The 8,466-nt window shown below is 42.4% G+C and overlaps 1 long non-coding RNA gene across 1 annotated transcript; it reads right to left on the bottom strand.

Annotated features, from left to right (window-relative positions):
* Positions 1–287: 287 nt before the first annotated feature.
* LOC147972126 (uncharacterized) lies at positions 288–3,173 on the bottom strand. The gene is made up of 3 exons (XR_015603382.1): positions 2,620–3,173; positions 2,107–2,159; positions 288–2,011 (listed from the first exon to the last, which is right to left on the bottom strand). It is a non-coding gene; the product is annotated as an uncharacterized LOC147972126 (long non-coding RNA).
* Positions 3,174–8,466: the final 5,293 nt, after the last annotated feature.

Genomic DNA, 8,466 nt, shown 5'->3' with positions numbered 1-8,466 from the left:
ACCAAAAACAGAAGGTCAAAAGCTGGCAGTCGTAAACTGAAATTAGTGACCTTCTTTGTGATATGTAAAAGGTCGTTGGTTCCACGACCAAATTTTTGGTCACTAGCAACCTCCCCAGGCCACGTAGGCATCCAGCGTGGCAAGCTGATGTGGCACAAGATTCAGCCCGGTCCAATTCGGTGTTTATATGGGCCGAGCCCATTAATTCAGCCCATTTAATGTATTTTTCCTATGCTTTTTTGTCAGCTTCATGGACCAAGCCCAACATTGCAGCCTTTTTATTTTTGGGCCATGGCCTTTTTGTCTCAATAGTTTCATTTTTTCTTTTTTTATAAAGTGGGTTCACTAGTCAGGTGCGTCCCCATTGTCAGGTTCTAGTACTGGGTCCTAGCCGTCAGGGAAATATTCTTCAATTTTTTAATTGAACGCAAATAAATACCTAGTATTTAAATTGGCACACAAAACACACAAATACTTAAAATATTATCAACCATCAAAGTGTTACATCATATAACACAGATACAAATGTGATCAGCATCAAGTTTACAATCAGATAACAAGCTCCACAAGTGTACAATCACATCATATAACACACAGGGCTTCATTACTCTCAGAACTAGCTCCAATGAGCTAGAACTATTCTTCCTTCGACTTCTTTGTCTTGATGCTCACGAAGAAACATGGAAGCCCAGCATCTGCACGTTATAGAACAAAATGTTTAGGAACAAAATAGAAGTGATTAGATGGCATTGGAAAACTCGAAAGATAAGCCATATAGCTTTGTTTAATATTACTAAGATATATAGCCATTAGTTTGTTTTAACATGGAACCCAAGAGTATGTGACTCTAGCACCTTGAGAAAGATGTTAATATGCCATCATACTAGCTGATAGACAAACATTCCAGGAAAAATAGATGCTTGTTTAACGGGTACAATCAGTACTACTATCTCTAACAGACAAATTTAAAGTTTTTAATACATTTATTTTCTATTAGCAAAACTGAATATGCTACTTCCTAATTCATGGCTGCATAGTCCAGCTAGCTACACCAGTATGCTCTCATGCAAAAATTAGAAAGAAAAAAAGAACAACAAATAAACCAACACTGATTTTTCTAACACGTACAGTAACTTGCTGATATAACTTTCTCCTAATTGCATTCTCATATGACTGGGCCAACATGTGATGTTAATGTTCGGTGTGCTATTGGCCGAAGCAAAGGAAGCGTCACCCACGCCTTTTACTAATGCAACTAGCTTAATTGATTTTTCCTACTTAGAAATAGTACTACACTTTGACTTGCTTCAACTCAGACGGAAGCTTCATACTAGCACAACCAGCAACAAACTAGCACTAGCCAGAATGAATCAAGAGGCCGGCGCAAATTAATCAACAGCCTCAAGTTCACATCATCTAGAGGAATATAAGACATATCCAAAGGAAAGATCCGATACATCAAGCATGATACTACTTTGTCCATAAGAAGGTCGTACTTACATCAAGCGTGAAGCACCAAAATGCTCTGCGAACGAGATCAAATATATCAGGTTGTCTATATCAAACCTAGCAGCTACTGCACGTGCAAAGGCCATAGCCTACTCTTTACGTAAGACAGTCTTGCGAGCCTCCAGCACTCTGAGAAGTTGAACTCTACAAAACATTGTAAAAAATTTCCATTCACACCTTACCACAATGCAAATAAAAAAGAAATTCTAAAAAATAAGACGTCGCCCAAAAAATAAGAAGTGCAGATAAGGTAATCAAGGAGCTGAATTTGACTGTAGAATGAATGTGAGAAACCGTTGATTAGATAAAAGCATAGGCTACTCCATGGAAACAAAAAAAAATTAAGACGGTAGGTTTTTCATGTAAACAAGAAAAGAATGTGAGAAATAAAATGCCTTTAAGGAAAACATCATGGAGAAAAGGGCGGTTTATGCATATAAATACTTTGAATGCTCCTCGTGTGCTCCAGTGTCATTCTACAGTTGAGATGCTGGATGTGTGTCTGGATGTCAAAAATATCAGAGTTATAAGCCCCTCTTACCATGACACATTCACATAGCAAAAAAACAGTTTTATTACCTATCCATACAACCATACCTTGTACAGGACGAGTGCCTTATCACCATCAGGATCATAACTTGTCTTGGTACCTGTAAAGGGACGTGTCAGGTATATTTGTCGATGGAAAACGGGATGCAAAATCATGTTTCAGTCCAGATCAATCAATCATGAGAAAACATGTATAACTCCCACTGGAATTTTTTTAATGTAGTTGCGAATTGTCCTGAAAACTTGTGCACTTAATGATGGTTAGATCCATCTTACAGAATAATCAGCTTCCAATATAAGTTAGCTAAAACAAAACAGAATGTATAAGCACGAATTAAGATAGGCCATGCATCAAACACAGAAATACTTTTGAGCCGTTCACTGTCATGTACTACTACCTAACTGGCTAACTCAGCAGCTGTGATTGATGGTACACCGCACCAAATTCCATAATGAATTCCATAACGAATGATAGATTCTAAAGAAGCAGCACTGCATTTCCAGCTATGAATAAGCATTGCTGAAGATTTCTTTGTAGAAATGAAGTCGGTAGCATTGTACCTTCCATGGAGGAGTCGACATTATGGGCTTCTGCCTGGCAAATCCGAAACACAAACATGTCACTATTCTGCTCTAGCATCAGCAGTGCAAGAGTAGCAGCAGCAGTGAGCAGCTACGGCATCTGGCGAGCATCAGCAGTATGCGGCAGCAGGCAGTAGAAGATAGCAGGAGCAGCAGGGACAGTACGCGAGCGAGGGGGCGCGCCGGCACGAGCGGGGCGCGGCCGTCGAGCAGGCGGCAGCAGGCACACGACGGCGGGCACGGCATACACAGGCACAAGGTCACGGCTGCAGGCGGCAGGGGCATGCGAGCGCGCGCCGACGCGAAGCTTCGGCCATGGCGGCCTCGACGAGCGCAGGCAACATATGACGACGGATCGAGGGGGCCAAACAGGGGGATCGGCTGACGGGCTCACCGTGGTGCAGATGACCAGCTCGGGGAAGCCGGAGACGTCGGAGCAGCGAGGGCGACGCGGATCGACGGGGGAAGGAGCGCGGCGGCCGACAGGGAAGAAGCTCAGATCCGGCGATGTGGGGGCGCCCAGCTTGAACTGGTGCCCGTAGTCGATGCAGAGGGGAGCTGCGGATCTCGTGGACACCTTCCCATGTCGCCATGTGGTGGGTGAGGAGGTGCGGATCCGGCGATGTGGGGGCGCCCAGCTTGAGCTGCGGAGCTATGGAGTGGGTGGGGCGGTGAGGTCGGGGCGGTGGGTGAGGAGGAAGGGTTGCCGCGCGGGAGAGGAATGGATCGGGAGGGGGGCAGCGGCGGCACGAAGATGGGAGGAAGGGTGCGACGGGGGGATCGATCTGAGCTAGGGTTTGGGCTGCGGGTGGGGGTATCTCTTTTTCTTTTCTTTTTTTCTTTTTTCTGTAGAAAGATGGATGGATGGATGTGGGATGGAGAGATGGATGGATGGATGGATGGACGCCATGTCATCAATCCGTGGGAAGTGTTCAGATTGGTTCGGAAAATCAATTGTTTAAAATAGTTTTCAAGTACTAAAAATAGAGGGATTTTGTGAAGTAGCTATCAAAAATATTTTTCAAAAGGGCACCACACAAATTTTCACTAGAGTTAGACCACATTTTATGGATAAGGACCAATTTGTATGCATTTCTGATCTTTATAGCTATTTTTAATCATTTTCCGAGTGGCAAAAATGGGTTTTTTTGTGAAGAACCTACCAAATATTTGTTGAAAAATTGGACTACATCAATTTTCTAAAATACTAGTCCATATTTAATAGGGTTTTTATCATTTATGCCACCGGTTGTGTTTCGCTACTCAATTTTGCCACTAGGAATTTTAACTGCTCAAAAAGGACATCGCTTCGTTACGCACAAGCTCAAAAATGCCACTAGACACCATTACTGTCAGCTCTAATCTCATTTACCATGCTATAATGACCAAAATACCTATAAACCAATATGTCAGCTCTCCCTCTATCTCACTACAATAGACTGTGGGTCCCACTTGATCCCAACAACGTTCTTATTTTCCTATAAAATTATTCGCTTGCTTACTCCTGACAAGTGGGGCCCACACTTATCATTGTGAGATACAGAGAGCTGACATGTGGGTATAGAAGGATTTTCATCATATAACATGGTCAACGAGTTTGACCTGACAATAACTATGTCTAATGGCATTTTTGAGTAAACATCTACCGAAACGATGGCATTTTTTATATATCTAATGGCATTTTTTAGGAAGCATCTCATGGAACGATGGCATTTTTAGAAGTTATAACTTGTAATGGCAAAACTGAGTAGTGGGACACAAATAGTGGCATAAATGATAAAACCCTATATAATATACAATTGACCAAATGGTTGGGTGTCAAAAGCTTTGATCCACCTCTCGTGAAAAAGACAAATTTCCGCCGGTTCAGCTGGAAGCGGGTCAAATTTCCACCTCTTTATTTTTTCCAAAAATCATTTCTAGGTACATAAGTATCTATTTAATCAGAGAAACGCCAAAAAAATTCCAAGATTCGACCACTAGCTAGGAACGGTTATTCCCGCCATTTTGACCGCATTTTGAAACAGGAATAAAAAATTCAAAAAAAATCAAAAAATTGGGAAACCTTCGCATTGTGTCATTATATGTGGCCAAGTTCCCAGGAAAAATAACAAACTTGTAATACGACAATTATTTTAAAAAAGTGTTCTCAGAAACGAGCTATCACGTATGGAGATCAATGGCTTTCAAGCCAAATGACCAATCTTATGGCCACATTCATGGCATTGTTTGTTCAAATGATCTCATATTGTGCACAAGGGTGCATATTGGAATGGCAAACAATGTTTCCTAAGGAAGTTTTCATTTTCTTTGGACGAAAAAACCATTTTCCATTTTTCGAGTGCCCAAAAGGAGGTTTTTTGTGAAGGACCTCCCAAATAATTGTTGCAAAATTGGACCAAATCAATTTTCTAAAATACTAGGACATATTTCATGCACAATTGACAAAATGGTTAGGTGTAAAAAAGTTTTGATCCACCTCTCGTGAAAAAGACAAATTTCCGCCGATTCAGTTGGAAGCGGGTCAAATTTGAACTGCAACTGCCTCATAGTTTGCTATTTATTTTTTCCAAAAATCATTTCTAGGTACATAAGTATCTATTTAATCAGAGAAACACCAAAAAAATGCAAGATTCAACCACTAGTTAGGAACAGTCATTCCCGCCGTTTTGACCGCATTTTGAAACAGGCATAAAAAATTCAAAAAAATCAAAAAATTGGGAAACCTTCGCATTGTGTCATTATATGTGGCCAAGTTCCCAGGAAAAATAACAAACTTGTAATACAGCAATTATTTTTAAAAAGTGTTCTCAGAAATGAGCTATCATCTTTGAAGATTCATGGCTTTCAAGCCAAATGATCAATCTTATGGCCACATTTATGGCATAGTTTGTTTAAATGATCTCATATTGTGCACAAGGGTGCATATTGGAATGGCAAACAATGTTGCCTAAGGGAGTTTTCATTTTCTTTGGACAAAAAATCAATTTTCCATTTTTCGAGTACCCAAAATGAGTTTTTTTGTGAAGGACCTACCATATATTTGTTGCAAAATTGGACCAAATCAATTTTATAAAATACTAGGCCATGTTTAAAGCACAATTGACAAAATGGTTGGGTGCCAAGTTTTTATCCACCTCTGGTGAAAAAGACAAATTTCTGCTGATTCAGCAGGAAGCGGGACAAATTTGAACTGCAGCTGCCTCATAGTTTGCTCTTTATTTTTTCAAAAAATCATTTCTAGGTAGAAAAATATCTATTTAATCAGAAATACATGGTTTGGTGGCGATACGTTGAGGTTTGGATGCTGGCCCAGGGCCCCAACTCCAAAGCGCGTAGACTCGCATGCCCGCCGCGTGGTCACCGCGTGACCGTGGTGTTTCCACGCGTTCCATGCGGCCTAGGCATGTCTAGTGGGTTGGGCACTCCCCTGATAGGTGTCAGGAAGAAGAAGGCAATAGAAGAATCTCACGAGGAGACTGAACCGAGCTCAAACATGAATTAGCACCCAAGTGTTTGATTAGTGGTACGGGAAATGCGCATGGCCAATGGGCCTGAGTTTTGGCCGAGGATGATCATCTACTAAGGACACTATCTTGGAAAAATTGCAGGTCAAATGGAGGAGCCTAGGTGTCACTTGCTTTGCAACATACCACACTGGACATAAATATGAATGTTGAAGCCACACTCACATGTATTGTTGGATGGGGCTCAAATTTTGTGGAGAGCTATCATTTGGGAATATAGAAGATGTGGCAAAAATTCAGCTCATTAGGATATGCCTAGCCAGTACTTCCTTCACAACAGTTCGAGCTGAACAAAAACTTTGGAAATTTGCCGAGGAAGATTTACCAGTCAAATGGAGTTGAATATTGTCATGAGGCAATGATTTGGATAGTAAAGAATGCCCAATTTTTTGGGAATTTTGGGAGTGACAGGAATATAGGTTGCTTCACAACCTAGGGCAAAAATTGACACATGGACATGACACATAGGCAAAACTGATGAGGTGGCGCCTTGTCATAGCAATAAGTACCAATGTATCCACGTTCACAACCTCATGACCATTTATATTGGTCGTAATCAGGTAGAAATACGGTCATTGGCGCCTCTTGTCTGCTTTGTGACCATTTGATGTAAGAAATTTCAGGGTTTGAGCCCTTCCAAGTGAAATGGCCGTGAATTTACGACTAATTCAGCTGGGGTCACTAAGAGAAGGTCATAAGTTGACATATTTCTTGTAGTGTTCTTATGACTATGAGATTATGCAACTCCCGAATACCGGAGGAACACTTTGTGTGCTACCAAACATCACAACGTAACTGGGTGATTATAAAGGTGCTCTACAGGTGTCTTCGATGGTACTTGTTGAGTTGGCATAGATCAAGATTAGGATTTGTCACTCCGATTGTCGGAGAGGTATCTCTGGGCCCTCTCGGTAATGCACATCACTATAAGCCTTGCAAGCAATGCAACTAATGAGTTAGTTGCAGGATAGTGTATTACGAAACTAGTAAAGAGACTTGCCGGTAATGATATTGAACTAGGTATTGAGATACCGACGAACGAATCTCGGACAAGTAACATACCGATGACAAAGAGAACAACATATAGTGTTATGCGGTTTGACAGATAAAGATCTTCGTAGAATATGTAGGAACCAATATGAGCATCCAGGTTCCGCTATTGGTTATTGACCGGAGACATGTGTCGGTCATGTCTACATAGTTCTCGAACCCGTAGGGTCCGCACGCTTAAAGTTTTGTGACGATCGGTTTTATGAGTTTATATGTTTTGATGTACCGAAGGTAGTTTGGAGTCCCGGATATGATCACGGACATGACGACGAGTCTCAAAATGGTCGAGACATAAAGATTGATATGTTGGAAGCCTACATTTGGACATAGGAAGAGTTCCGGGTAAAATCATGATTTTACCGGAGTACCGGAGAAAGAGAAAGAGAGAGGGGCCGGCCTAGGGCAGGCAGCGCGCCCCTCCCCTCTGGTCCTAATTGTACTAGGAGAGGGGGGCGGCGCCCCCCCTTTCCTTCTCTTTCCCTCCCTTCGTTTCCCCCTCCTAGTAGGAGTAGGAAAGAGGGGAATCCTACTACTACTAGGAGGAGGATTCCTCCTCCTGGCGCACCAACAAGGGCCGGCCGGCCTCCCCTTTGCTCCTTTATATACAGGGGAAAGGGGGCACCTCTAGACACACAAGTTGATCACAAAGATCTCTCCCAGCCGTGTGCGGTGCCCCCCTCCACCATAATCCACCTCGGTCATACTATAGCAGTGCTTAGGCGAAGCCCTTCCACGGTAGCTTCATCAACATCGTCACCACGCCGTCGTGCTGACGAAACTCTTCCCCGAGCTCTACTGGATCGTGAGTTCGCGGGACGTCACCAAGCTGAACGTGTGCTGAACGCGGAGGTGCCGTACGTTCGTTACTGAGGATCGGTCAATCGTGAATACGTATGACTACATCAACCGCGTTGTCATAACACTTCCGCTTAACGGTCTACGAGGGTACGTGGACGACACTCTCCCCTCTCGTTTCTATTCATCACCATGATCCTGCGTATGCGTAGGATTTTTTTTGAAATTACTACGTTCCCCAACAGAGACGACATAAATAGTAGGACTGGGGTTAACTAGCAGCAACAAATCTCAAAAACTAAAGGGATAACACAGATGAAAAATACAGAATATGTATCATTTGTACTCGAGACTAGATGGCACACAGAAGTATTAAGGAACAACATAGGTTATACTAGAAGTGGTATAATACTATAATCAACAGCCTGTGGGATAGCATTGGCTTATGGATGAT

Source organism: Triticum urartu, chromosome 5A, assembly GCF_056163025.1.
Source record: "Triticum urartu cultivar PI428250 chromosome 5A, HENAU_Tu73, whole genome shotgun sequence".
In the NCBI taxonomy this organism is placed as follows: Eukaryota; Viridiplantae; Streptophyta; class Magnoliopsida; order Poales; family Poaceae; genus Triticum; species Triticum urartu.
Note: the sequence above shows the minus strand (reverse complement) of the source record. Positions and strands in the feature narration are given on the sequence as shown.